The sequence below is a fragment of the Leuciscus leuciscus genome, assembly GCF_965113295.1.
Source record: "Leuciscus leuciscus genome assembly, chromosome: 25".
NCBI lineage: Eukaryota > Metazoa > Chordata > Actinopteri > Cypriniformes > Leuciscidae > Leuciscus > Leuciscus leuciscus.
In genome coordinates this window covers 21,859,860-21,873,106 of record NC_138724.1, presented here as the reverse complement: position 1 = coordinate 21,873,106, position 13,247 = coordinate 21,859,860, and the positions used below count along the sequence as shown (strand labels likewise).

The 13,247-nt window shown below is 38.6% G+C and overlaps 1 protein-coding gene across 1 annotated transcript in view; it reads right to left on the bottom strand.

Moving 5' to 3' along the window:
- The window catches only part of smpd3 (sphingomyelin phosphodiesterase 3), a 43,561-nt gene extending 31,734 nt beyond the window's left edge, over window positions 1-11,827 (bottom strand). The window contains exon 1 of the mRNA XM_082159555.1: window positions 11,690-11,827. The gene's annotated coding sequence lies outside the window, so the exon portion shown is untranslated. The remainder of the gene's footprint in view (window positions 1-11,689) is intronic.
- Window positions 11,828-13,247: the final 1,420 nt, after the last annotated feature.

Genomic DNA, 13,247 nt, shown 5'->3' with positions numbered 1-13,247 from the left:
CTTTTTCTTTGCGGAGATGATTGTCCTCAAATCCGGCCTCTTTTTAAGCTTTCTTTTTTAGCGTGGCGAGCCAGTCCCCAGTCTTTATTAGGGGGAGCGCAACTTGCCACACTCTGCTTCTGGGCCTCCCTCCGCTTAGAAGCCGGACCAAGTTTGGGCTGGGTGGCCCCACAGCCCCTCCGTTTGAGTACGTCAGGGAAGAAATTTCACAAGGTCTCCTCATGCCTCTTCCCCTACCGGAACCTGCTGAGTTGTCAAACAGTCCAGAAGGTGAGAGAGTGGCATCAAGTGGCATCTTTGATGCCCGTGAGGTTCAGCCACAGATGCCTCTCCATGGCGACCAAAGCCGACATAGACCGGCCAATTCCATGGGCCGTCTGCTTAGATGCCCGGAGAGACAGATCTGTGGCTTTTTGGAGTTCTAAGAAGGCCTCCTCATCAATGGTCCCGCACATACTCAGATCTTTTAGCAGGTTTTTAGCAGCCCGCTGATTAAAACACTTTCCCCACCAGTGTGGATGTTGTTCTGCATGACTTGGTGGGAAACGTAGGCTTTTTCAATGACGATGAGCTCCCAGGGGAAAGATAGCCCGTGAGCGTCTCTTCAACCTGAGCCATCATTGTATAACCACGTGCCCTTGCACCCACGATAGTCGGATAAGTTAACATGGAAGGCACAAAGACACATGATTTATATGGTTTCCCCCATGAACAAGTTAACTCGTCATGGAGGTCTTTGAAGAAGTGGAGAGACCATCGCTCAGGTCACTCCCTTTTGTCACTGGACAGAAATCTCTTCTCTAACTTTGAATGCTTGGAGGTCTCTTGCTCCTCTGGCCAGTCCAGTTGTAACCTTGGCCACTGCATGAGTCACCACCTCGAGTAACTCCTCTTGTGCTTTATCATTGCGGAAGGAGCATTCGGCGCTCTCGAAATACATCTCGCCAGAAACAAGAGATACAGTGTCCTCCGTCCGGTCCGAAGAAGTGCCGGGCCGTGATTCGGAAGCTGGCGCGAGTACATCCATATCTGGAGAGAGAACGAGTGAAAGGGAAGGACTCGTCTCTCGCTCCTCAGCCGCGAACACAAGGGCAGCATGCTCTTCCCCCAAGCACTCAAAGCAGATATCATGCGCATCGTAATCAGGGATAGGCTCTGAACATGGAGGCATGCATCTCCTGATTGGGAAACACAGGACATTTTACATTTTCTGTTTTTCGCTCTCAGAAAATTCTGCACACTGACAATTGGAACTCAGACAGATAGAAAGGAACTACACACACACACACACACACACACACAATGCGGTCCCTGAAGACAAAGAAATCAGAAGGCGCACCTGTTTCACGTCAATTTATAGTCTCTCATGAGCGCACATTCTAATGACGTCATCGTCAGAGGTTATTTAAAGCCAAGTTCTTGGCGTGTTTGCACACATGCATAGTAGCATTTTAGTAGCTTTTGAAAGGGAACAACAACATTATAAAAATTAAAACAAGATAAAAAATAAAATGAATTTTAAAGCAGTTTAATGCAGGGAACTGAAAATGATCATTGCGATTAACGCTTCTCCAAAGAGCAGCAGTTAACTCAAGTCTGATTGTGCCACGATTTCCATTCTGTGGGGAGCGACCATTACTCACCCAGACTCCCTGACACCTGGTTACACAAGGTGATGAGTGCTTTTACTGTGTGGGCGCTTGTGAGATTGAGTGGCATCCAGGGGCAAGACAGACAGAGAGTGTTTGAGTGAAGAAGTGCGTAGGATGGCAGAGGAGAGCCAAGGTGCTATTAGATATGGCTGTGCTAGTTTTTTTCTCACTGTTCATTTCTTGTGATTTGTGTATGAATGTACTGTACAGTTGGGTACAACACTCTGAAACCACATTGAAAATATGGTGTTTTTATTTACAAATCCTCAAAATAAACAAAATGAGAGAATTCTGACCAAAATGAAAGTTTATGATCTAAAATGAACAAGAAATATTTAAGATTATACACTATTTCTAGGTCACAAATCAAAATGTAAGCAGATTTGTGAATTTGACTATGTTAAGTCCTTTGTACAAAAGGTCAAAACCACAGAGCGGCTGCTCTTAAAAATATTACAATCATGCTGGATAACATTGACCATCAGGTTTTGAAAAACTAATTAAAATTAATTTGCTAAATTAATTCAAATGCCTAATCATTTTAATATCAATATTTAAAATAAAAAATACAATATTTTAAATAGATTTTTATTTAATAAAAAAAATAAATAAAAAAAAATTCTACTTTCACTCAAATTGTTAATTAAAAAATACAAATATATTTTAATATATTCAATTAATATAAATAAACGACCAAATATCAAATTAGAAAAAAGAAAGTCAAGCATTTTTTTCTAGTGGTCTCATGCCGAGCCTATTGTACTTGTGTGTTTGTCTTTGAATGAATTAAAGCTCCTGTGCACAGATCCTTCGGTTTGTGGAATGACGGCAGAGGATTATGATGATGATTCAGTATTACCCATCATGCTCTTGGGCAGTGCCCCCCCCCAATCTCTACAGGGTGTTTGCTCTAAATATACTCTCAAATCTAGATCATGCTGGATCAATACTCTGCTACACACACAAGCACACACTTTCCACTAAATGTATCATCCTGTGTTTACTGGAGGAACAATTCCTCTATGATATTTTCTCTGTGGTCATTTAACCTGTTTCTCCTCCTCTACCCTCCCCCCACCCCCATCTTACATCTCTCTCTCAGTCTCTTTCGCTTTTTCCATCTGTATGCGTGACCCTAAGTGATCCACACAAATACAAATTGCTTTTAGACTTGTGGCTGAATACAAAGACAACTTGCAAATCAATAAACCCTGACCTGCCTTCGAAAGCACACATGTAAGCAAATGAAACACTTGTGTACAAACACACACATACAGACACACTCACATAGACACACACACACACACACACACACACACACACACACAAATACAACATAACGCATCACAAGTTCAAGGCCATACTCTCTCGAGGAACAAATAGAGATCTGTGTTGTGAATTCAATTGATTGGCTTGACAACCACTGACATGTGTCTATGTTTTTCTCTCTGTTTTGCCAGTATAATTAATGTGGTCAAAGGCATTTTGAAGACAGATTGAAAATAGTGTACAGTCAACATATCATCCAAACATGCATAGTAAGGGAAAACAAGCCACAATCAAGCATGGCATCCAAATGTTCCTCATCTCTGATGCAAATGAGTCATTTGCTTACTTTATTCTTTCAATATGTTTTCCACAAAATGAGAAGCTATAACACAGAAATGGTTTTCTGATTTCTCACTGATAACAATAGCCAATTAATCGTATGACTGAAAACCTGTTTGATAACAATTATGTATCTCTTTTGTTTGGTCTGTAAAAAAAAAAAAAAAAAAAAAAATCTCAAATCTCAATTCTGAAATGTTAGGCTATAAGCTTAACATAACACATCAAAACAATAGACAAAGATTGAGAAAATACAGCACTTTTGTAACCTGAAAAAAAAAAAAAAAAGAGCCAATTTTTGGCTTATGCAATGACACCAAATCAGACCAACAATTGAAATTAAAAAAGAAAGATAAAAAAAAATCAGAGCACCAATATGCATCATTACTTTATATTCAGGTAAATGGTCAGGTTAAACATCCTGCACTACATAAAATATGTTTGACTGTCAGTGGTAGTATCATAGTTTAATGATGTTATCATATTTTACCATATTAATAATATTAATATTCACATTAATTAATGTACTGTGGTATTTATACAGTGCTACTGCCATGTTACAAATAAAAACATGATAGTATTGCCATGGTACATAAATAACAATAATGAAATAAAATATAAAACATGGAATACCAATAATGATATCTGAGGAGCAGAAATAATTTCGCTATATTTGATACAATTTAAACAGTGTACACAAAATATCTGAATTTAATTGAACACCCTAAATAAATAACTATCCATAGACGAGACGAGACTGCTGGTAAATTTCACAACAGACACCAGGCTGTTAATCAGACAAGACAATAATCTAAGAATAGCCTGAGTCTAATCTGCCTGGGCTGAAATATTGGCCTATAACTACTTTGTGGTTCCTCAGTGAGTCCATCATGTGTTTGAGACAGTCAGAGTTGATGTGTCTACATGAGAGCACCTGATCCTTCATGTCTTATTACATCACAGCCAGAGCAGATGAACAGAACGAGACAGGCACGGCCCAGAGCTCCAGCAGAGGACGGGAGGGGTGGAAAGGGGGGCGGCATTGTCAGAGCGAACTCAAGCATACGAGAACTGAGTTGCCAGGGAAACCGCCCTAAAAACCAAACACCACCTCTCAGGCAAAGGAAACAGATGTGAACGGTAGGTCATAAGTGGCAGAAAAAGAGAGAGAGAGGGTGTCTTGTGTTCTTTTGCTGATCATAACAAGTTCTGCGACAGCCTATAAGCACCTAGGACACCCTCTCCTGCTGCCTGGCACCGCAGCAGCCCACATTAACATCCATACGTCTCTGATGTGTAGAGTTGCTACTTGTTTATAATAGCAGGGGACCATCAAGCTTAATTACACACAGACACACACACTTGCCTCTAACTTGGCCTTTGCCATACACATACAGTGGCCAAAAAAGTGTTTACAGGCCACCCTTTGTAAAAATATAAATGCAAAATGTCAAACCAAAGGTCTTTTATTTGAAAGAAAAACAGCCCTCCTATTTAAAATCAATGTGAATTTTTTTCTGCAACTCATTTTAATTATGTAATCTGATATATTTACAAACAAAAGAGTAGTGTTGTCAAAAAGTACCGACTTGGTGCCGAAGTTTAAAAAATGTGACGATACCTGCATTACCCTCTAGCATTTTGAGCGCTGTTGAATCGATTCTCAAACACCTCTGATTGGCCATTGTGTTGACCCCGCTCAACATACATGTCTCTGATTGGCTACAATGATCAACGCTTCAAAAACATGTTGTCTTCACCGAGCGCTTACACAGATATACACTGGAGCGTTTGAAAGCAGGCGTATATATTAGTGATCAGCTGATAGGTGCCTGCTTTTAAATGCTCCCAAGCATGTCGATTTTAATTTAATGTATATATTTATACATATTTATATTGCTCAAACTTAACACCAAACAGTTGATGGGCCCCATTGACTTCCATACATGTGGAAAAAACAACAACTTGAGGGTGAGTAAATGATGACAGAATTTTCATTTTTTGGGTGAACTATCTAAATAAAACATTTGCTTCACAGTTAAGTGATGTTAAAATCCAACATTGTAAAATGTTTATTACATAATGTCGAAAAATAACTAAATAACCATAAAGGTGATATTACAAATCAGACACTTATGAATGAAGTTTGAATGAATATGTATCAGCATCAGCCATTAACAAAAGCCATTAACAAACAAAAGCTGACCCCCCAGAAATGATCAAATGACTTCGACACTAGCACACATTTCCAACCCCAACCTGCACACATGCACATCTCTTCACCAGAAAAGCCTCTCATCTGTTTCGAGGTCAGCTCATATCCTGCAGGTAATGACAGACCTCATCCCTGTGCCGACAGGGCCCTGACGGAAAGAGCAGGGTGAATCAGGGTGGTTCCCAACTAAAGCGCCCTCTGTAATCTACCAACAGCCATGGCCTTAAGCGAATACACCCACAACCAGCGTCTCTCAGCCGGGCTGAGACTCTTAACTGGAGGTTCTCCCATAACCACAGCCCTAAAATAGGGATGGAGCCAGAGTTAGAAAGAGCAAACGCAAAGCATGGGTCCTAATCACACACTCCAGCTCCAACCATGTCAAACACAGTTATCTCCATCTATACACATGCTTCCCACAATTATTATCATTATCATTATCACACAGCTAAAGCGATCCTATATCAAAATAACATATCACTTCACCAAATGCCTGTCAATCCATTAATGGATGGATGGCTAGGTAGTGTTAAACCAGAGCTGAGCACACTGATTTCTATAAATGACCTACAAGGACACACACACAATCGTATTGTGCTGCTCTGGCAGATTAACTGAACAAAAACCAAATCCTTCTCTCTCGTTGCATTCATATTTCCCTGTGTACCAGCGGAGGACATCTAATCTCTTCATGTTAATGCAGTCTGTTCACAGAGCACTGCCAACATCAGCCAGCACACACATACACACAGGAGAGAAGCCTGGCTCAGGAATGGTAAGGTAAATATTGTTCTTTAGACAGATTTAAAGGGATAGTTCACATAGGAATTAAATTCTGCCATCATTTACTCACTGTGTGACTTTCTACTGTACAACACAAAGGGAGAATTCATGCACTTGTACATGCAGTTACAGTGAATGGACACTGAAGATTCAAAAAGTTTGCAAAAGCACTGTTATATACAACGCTATCTCACGACCAATTCGTACGAATTCGTACGAATGATAAAAAGTTGGCTAATTCGTACTAATTCGTACGACCTCACTCGTACGAATTTGTACGATTTGTCTAAACCCACGTGATGGGTAGGTTTAGGGGCGGGGTCAGGGGTAGGACATTCGTATGAATTCATACGAATTGGCCAATTCGTAAAATATGTACGATTTTGCAAAAATCGTACTAATTCGTACGAGTCAGGTCGTATGAATTCGTACGAATAAGCCACTTCGTAGAATTTTTACGTTTTCCCGTGAGATCGGGCTGGTTATATATCATAGCAAATACATAGCAAATATTCAGTCTCCTCCAGTGACCATAAGATTTAAATAGATATATGCACATTTGTAAAATGTATGCTGTATCACGGCACTGTGCATGTACACAAGGTATTTTTTTATTCCAGTTAAGAAAGTAGTCAGATTGAATGGCTAAAATCTTCCCTTTAAAGTGGTTATGTAAGATCTACACCCCCCATTTCAATCAGATCAAAATTGGATTTGAATTGAGCTCAACAGGATTGATCGATGAAGACTTTTCAGTCCGATTGAGCAATCAATCTGATTATTGTCAATGTACAGCATCGAGTGGGTTAATCTCAGGAACCGAATCAGTGAAATTTGTGAGTGAATCAGTTGAACTGGTTTTGTGAATCAAAAGAAAAAGGATTTGTTTTTTTACTTGCACAGCGATATAGTGTGGCTATGGAATATTGCACACAATTCATTCGAACCATGCTTATATATTTTTATGATGTTTATGAATGTCCCCCAAAAATGCGATACTCGAAACTTGATCATTCGCATTTGATGATTTGTTAATGAATGAATCAGACTGGTTTTGTAAATCAAATCAGCTGACTCAAATGACCAATTAGTTGAATAAGACATTGCAGATTGATTATAGGCTTGAATTTTGTGTGTGTTTACCGCACAGCACTATTAAATGGCATCAGGATGTTTTGGATTATCGAAGACGAATTGTACAGACCATATATATAAATATATACATATATTATATATAATACTTTTAGGATGTTTATGAAACAACAACAAAAATTATCTTAATTCTTATAATAATAATTGAATAATTTTGTGAATTAAGCAATTCACCTGGTTTTGTGATTCAAATCAGCCGATTCAAATGAGTGATTCGGACTCTGCTTCTTGATTATCGGCTTGAATTAGTCTGTTTTCCTCACACGGAGCTATCGTATGGCTTCAGAATGTTTTGGAAAGTCAAGCAAGAGTCATACAGACTATGTTTATGGTACTTTTATGATGTCTTTGCATCCTATGTGAAGTTTGACACCAACAATGGCATGTAAAAGAGAAACCAGCACAGTCTAAATATCTTCTTTTCTGGGAAATAAAGTCATACAGATTTAGAACAACATGAGGGTGAGTAAATGACAACAATTTAAATTTCTGGATGAACTATCCCTTTAAAATCTTGTGTCTCAATGTAGGAGTTTAAGCATGTATTTTTTTATATATTTGGCCACTAAATTTCCATGTGCAAACATTGCTTTAGTCCCTCACAGCATGAGAAAACATGAGCAAACCTCACACAGAATGGATTTACTGTGCCTGCCGTGTCATTCAGCACTCAAAAGCATCCTTGAAATTCAGCACACTGTTTGAATGAGGCTGAACAAGCTGTGCCCAAAACTCACAGATTAACACACACATACACACATGCACCCTTGTGCTATACCCGCCCTATTTCTGGCCCAGCACTCCCCTAGTGTGACGTCTGCTGACCTGTAGCAAAACTAAAGACCTGTCCTAAAAATAGACTGCCACATCACTATCACAATCCACCCTGCTGCTACACGGGATTGTTGTTGATGTTTTCCGTATTCCCATTTACAGTATAGGCCATTATGTTATTCGTATCTGAGCATGTTTTATGTTTAATAATAGTATATTCGTTCTATGTTTATTTTATAATTTTTGTTTTCAGTGCAATCTTTCTGGACAATGTGTTTGGCATTTAACATGGTGTCTCTTTAAGAGAATGGGATGGTGACGTTTGGAGGATGTAGTATTTAAGCCATAAGGGGGCATAACTTCCTCTGTGATCAGCTGTGGAAGCACATGATTTTCCTACCATATCTTTTTGTTTCTGTTGTCGAATAAATCAGTTTTTGGTTAAGAAACATGAAGATGCATGTAGATACTTTTATTTTTTTAAGTGATATTTAGAATAAAACTAAAATTGACTATGCCACAACAGTAACAAACCTGTTTTTTTAGCTGGATTTATATGGTTCAATATGATTTTAAAAATAAGTTGAAATAATGCAGGCGGACAGCTTTAACAAAAGCATTTCTGTCATGATAACTCTCAGAGAGTTTGGCATGGTAAAGGATATGACAATGTTCATATGTTTGGTCTTGGCGTAATAGATCTGCTACACTGTTGCTGCAGAGCAAATACAGGACTTAAATGCCTAAAAACATCTTAGGGAACAGAGAAGTTCTTCTATTTGAGTAATCCTCCATATATAGATGATCTCCATCTGTTTTTCTATTACTTTCTTATTTTGCGTTTTATCTTGATCATGAATGTAAAGCGTGACTACTGTCGCTCTGGCATCTCTGGAGTCGTTTTGATTCAGCGATACAGGCTGGATTTGCTCAGATCTCGTGTCAGATGGCTTGTGTTCGAGAACAACTAGTCGTTGAATTTGCCAAAGTTTGCATGGATCATGCTGTATAATCTTTTAATTGTATTCAAGAGTTTAGTTTGAGACCATTTGTGCTACTTTGTATGAAGGAGAACTACATTACCCATGATCTGTCTCCAAATGCTCTCAAACTCAAATATTTGAATATGTATGCATTTTTTTGCAATAAACATTAAATATATCGTTTCTACATGTATATTATCAATATCTTGAAATCAATGGATTTACATTACTCCATCGTGTTTAATTCGATTACGTCATTCGCAATGTTAAAGCCATCAAGTTGTGCCTTTTCTTTTTGTCGAATTTTCAAATACATTTACTTCAAATAAAATGTTGTAATGTTGTGATTCTATGAAAAATTTATAAAATGTGCTAAAATCAGTTACATTTTGAGAATTCATTTTTTTTAATAAATTTTGCACTTATGTGCGAAATTTGTTTGGTTTTGTTTTTTTATAAAAAAGATTCCCTTGCCCCAATATTGCTGTCATTAGCATCACGTCAAGAATGGAAAACAATTCCGTTTTTTACACATTTTAATTAAAACCCATTCCATTTCTTTTCATTTTTAGGATAAAGTTCAAAGTTAATTGACTGCATTAGCAAATTGAAGGCATATCTACAACTATATGTATCCAACTCACTCCAAAAACGTAAAAAAGTTATTACCATTCAAATCGACAAATCACACTTGAAGGTTGACCAGGATGTGATAAATGTATCTTTTATCCTAAGTATTCAGAAGTGTCACTAACTGAAGAATCATCCACATTTGGTTTACATGAGAATAAAAATGAATAGTTGCTAAACAGAATAATGAAAAAAGGAGAGTTTGCAATAATTTGTTCTGAGAGACACTGAAACAAAATCAAACAAGAAGAGCACTGAACTTACAAGAATTACATTAAGTCATTCTTTGAGAGTCTCTATTTATTGTGTGGCTTTCACTGAAGCACATCCTGCTCAGGCATTAAATGTATCATGCTTTTGAGCTCTTAAGAAACATATTAGGATGACACAAGCTCTCAGCTGTTCCTCTAATGGTTTCGGCGTAATATCTGAAGGTATGGCTATCTGCCCGAGAACCCCACGTGAACACTTCCTGATGGCCGTTTTGGCACACTGACCGGAGTATTTGACATGAACCGGTGTTGTCTTATGTCCTGTGCTTGTCTCACATTCAAATAATGTGCTTTAATGAAGAAACTTCAGCAAATCTAGTGAGCAAATGACCCACTGTGTCGGATTAGCACTGCGTCATCACTTAGTTCAATACAGTGACCACATTTCCCTCGCCCACTGTCGTGACTTGGACTAATGCCTGTCTTGAGAGGCTCTCTAAAGACCAGAGGAAAGATGGACCTATAAATCTGGGAACAGGGGAGGTTTAATGGCTAAGCCAAAGCTATCTCCCAATAATGATGCTTAACATCACGCAGGTGGGGAAGTAATCAGTCTAGTCTATTAGTGAGATGCGCAGCTTAAAGGGACAGTTCGCCCAAAAATTAACATTTTAAGAATTTATTCATTCAAATGTTGCTCCAAACCTGGACTTTTTATTCTTACAAAAAGCTAAATGACTCAGAAGACTTGCAAAATAGTCACATGGACCACTTTTATGATGCTTTTAGGTGATTTTGTAAACATTTTTATTGCATTTGCATGGGAAAAATAACTGACTTTACTGGTAACATTATAATGTATTTTTGGTCATTACGGTGTGTGTAAGTAGAAGCTCGGTCAGAAGCTCACAGGACCACAACAACTTTTTTTTTTAGAGAGTATGTTGTTTAATACTACAACTACCAGTCCCTTGTCACAGAGAATAATGTACCCTTTTTAGCCTGTATAGCATTCACCTGGTTGTATGAAGAACAACTAGACAAATAGGGTTAAATAAACACAAACGCTACAGTTGCCACACCTTGATCTGTGGTTTAAATTGCACACTAAATCACTCCATCACAGTACAATTCTGAATTCTATGCAGTCTAATCTGAAAGTATGCATATGAAACCATGGATTTAAGATGCAAAATAATTTCATAATGCTGTACCTGAAAATGCACCTTTCATTTTTAATTAAGAAACAGTAAACACTGACATATTCCTACACATTTCTGTCAAAATAGATGCTGTAAGACATACCTGACTCAAAATGCATGCCTTGCCTCAAACTGATGGCTGACGGTGGGAACTGCATTTGTCAGAAGGAAAGCTCTCTGGATAAGTGATCAACCATACAAGTCTAACACAGCCTTGTGCACATGCAAATATTATTCAAATCTCTCGCCTCCAATAGTGCTACGAAATCAAAGCTTTAAAGCCAGAGGCAGTGCATTTCTGTGGAACAATTAATCAATAAACAGTCTAACATTTAAATAGAGCAAACCCCCTTCCAGGCGCACAAAGAAGCGTGTTAGGTGATGATGATACACTCGCAGGCAAACCCTTCTTCCCGTTTCAGCTCGCTCCGTAACTTTTCCTTTTAAACCAGTCGAATGGGATATTTTCGATACTCACAATTCAGTAGTCTAACAGGTGAGTGCCTCCTTTTGCGCTATTTCCTTGCGAGTTTCCAGATATCTGATTTCCCTCGCCGTTTTCCGCCTCTCCGCCCCGCGTTGCAACTGCTGACGACGACGCTGAGTTTCTTTCCAGCACCAGCGCGCTTTGAACAGCTCCACTGACGTCACTCCCCGCGAAACCAACCGACGCCACGCCTTTCAATCCGCTGAGCCGGAGACCCCACCCAACACACACTAGCGGTTGGGATTTCGATTCATCCACGTGATTCGAATCTTTTGAATCAGTTCACTGAAAAGATTTGTTTAGAGACTGAATTTGGGATAGCATTAGGGGGCTACTACATGTTTTTGACATAATGATTTAAATTTGTAAAAAAAAAATAAAATAATTCTCTACTGGTAACAGCAATGCAAAAGTTATGGTCATTGTGGTTTTTGCTAGAAATTCCACTTTCAAGGCCCGTTCACATCAAGAACCGAAGAACGACAACTATAAAGATGACAGGCAGCAAAAGATTAAAGCTTGAATGCTCCATATTTCATTTGTTTCATGATTTCTCACCCACGCGCAGATTGAAGGCCTCCTGGGTCGTAATAAATTTGCTGATGTAATTCACCTGATTCTTAATCTTTATAGTTGTCAAATTGTCGTTCTTCGGTTCTTGATGTGAACGGGCCTTGAAAATGGAATTTCTAGTAAAACCACAATGACCATAATTTTTGCATTGCTGTTACCAGTAGACAAAAAAATTGTAATGAAAATGAAAATCAATATGTCAAAACACGTAGTAGCCTATTTTGGTGTAGCAAGTAGCCTAGGCCAGTTTACCTATATGGCCTGAACCACCCAATTGGTTTAGGATTGACCGTTCTCGGAGTTGACCGAAGTCTATTAATACTCGTTATTAAAATTTAAGACGACTGTCTCATTTATTTCGTTCATTACTTTGACGTAAGTCACGTTAGCTGACTTAGCACTTAGCTATATCACAGTTCGCTTATTTCTTTCATGAACAAGATGCTTTTGTTAATTTAGTTCAAGAACGAGGCTGCGTCCGAAATCGCATTGGGCCTACTCTCTTGAGTAGGTAGTAGGCCTACTTATTGTGAATAATTAATTACTTCACAAATTTGTTTTTTTAAATTCACAAATCCTCCCCAGTGCCCAATATTATCAATGTCCATCGAATGCATAATGCACACTTCTGAATCTTGCTGGAAGAAGTAGGTCATATACTTCTTTTGTGACATAGCCTATTGTTTTTTGCCTACTAGCCTATATAATCATAGACAGTATAAGAAGTGGACAGAGCCATCTTATTGGAACTCAATTGAGACAAGTGAAGCCCGTTTTTAGAGATTTTTTAGCACTTCCGTTCCTGACGCGAAGAGTTCTTTGGCGTGAGTGAGCAGGAGTAAGTATTCTGATTAATTATTTTGACAGTATATCTATGGGCTTCTCCCTTGACATCCCCCCGATTGCCAGCGAGCTTCTCCTCCTGTCTGTACGGTAATTTCTCTACTGTGCGACAGAGAGTCGAGTGGTTATGACG